The 1,205-nt window shown below is 50.3% G+C and overlaps 1 non-coding gene across 1 annotated transcript; it reads left to right on the forward strand.

The window, feature by feature from the left end:
* Positions 1–822: 822 nt before the first annotated feature.
* Positions 823–986, forward strand: LOC142435260 (U1 spliceosomal RNA). Its single transcript, XR_012781354.1, has one exon. It is a non-coding gene; the product is annotated as a U1 spliceosomal RNA (small nuclear RNA).
* Positions 987–1,205: the final 219 nt, after the last annotated feature.

Genomic DNA, 1,205 nt, shown 5'->3' on the forward strand with positions numbered 1-1,205 from the left:
AGCCTTTATTCCTTCTCAGAACAGAGCCCACAGTCGGAGTGAGTGAACCTCACTGGTTTGGCCCTGGCCCTCCTCCTGACATGGATGCACCAAATCCCGCGTAGTAGACAGAAAGCAGCATGCCGTGACAGCACCGATGCCACAACAACGTGGGGTTCTGGCCCCACGAACTTGCTGGTAAGTGGTCCTCAAAGCTACTCTGTTCAGGTGCCTGAGGGTCACAGGTTGAAGGTGTGAGCAGGCAATTCTGAGGCCCTCCTCACCACCATAGACAGGTCACAGGCCACAGGCCCCGCCCTAAGGAATAGCCACCCCAGAGCCACGCCCACGTCGCCAGAGGAGGCCAGAGGAAACCTGGGAGCAGTCCCTTTCCTGAGACTGCTTGGAATATGTTAGAAACAGAACATGAAGATCCATTGTGAAACCCCTCATGTCTACATCGTTTTTCCAACCATGCCTGCTTCTCAAGGATATGAAACAATCATTGTCATTTTTTAAAAATGTTGATTTTAACTTAAGTTGTTGCTTGAATGACTATATAAACTGCCCAAACAAAATAAATCCTCCTCTAATTTGCTCATTTCCCCAGGTAAACACACCTGTGTAGTCACATGTCCCTTCCTTCCTACTTATTTGTCTGTCTCGGTATCACCAGGTGGGGGTGTGTCCTGATATCAGGCTCACAGCACTGGCAGGCACAGGCCCACAGACACAGCCACCAGCCACCACCATGACAAGGAAGACTTCCTGCAACTCACACCTGCGAGTCACAACAACCCCGAGGCTGAGCCTTAGGCCTCCCCACAAAAACCTATTCATTCAATACTTACCTGGCAGGGGAGATACCATGATCACGAAGGTGGTTTTCCCAGGGCGAGGCTCACCCATTGCACTCCGGGTGTGCTGACCCCTGCGATTTCCCCAAATGTGGGAAACTCGACTGCATAATTTGTGGTAGTGGGGGACTATGTTCGCGCTATCCCCTGAAAAAAAAAAAACCCTATTCATTCGACCCAGTCGCAATGCAAGTTAGGGACATCACACTTCTTCCTAAATAGACAGGCTTTCTTCAGAAGTGTGCATAAGTGTGGGGGAGTTGAGATGGGAAAGGCATGATCAAGAAGAGTTCTAACCACTCGCATGGCCTCAAGGGAAGGAGTCACCGAGTTGAACAGGTTTTGAAACAGCTACTGGCTTTGAACCAG

Source organism: Tenrec ecaudatus, chromosome X, assembly GCF_050624435.1.
Source record: "Tenrec ecaudatus isolate mTenEca1 chromosome X, mTenEca1.hap1, whole genome shotgun sequence".
Classification (NCBI taxonomy): Eukaryota; Metazoa; Chordata; class Mammalia; order Afrosoricida; family Tenrecidae; genus Tenrec; species Tenrec ecaudatus.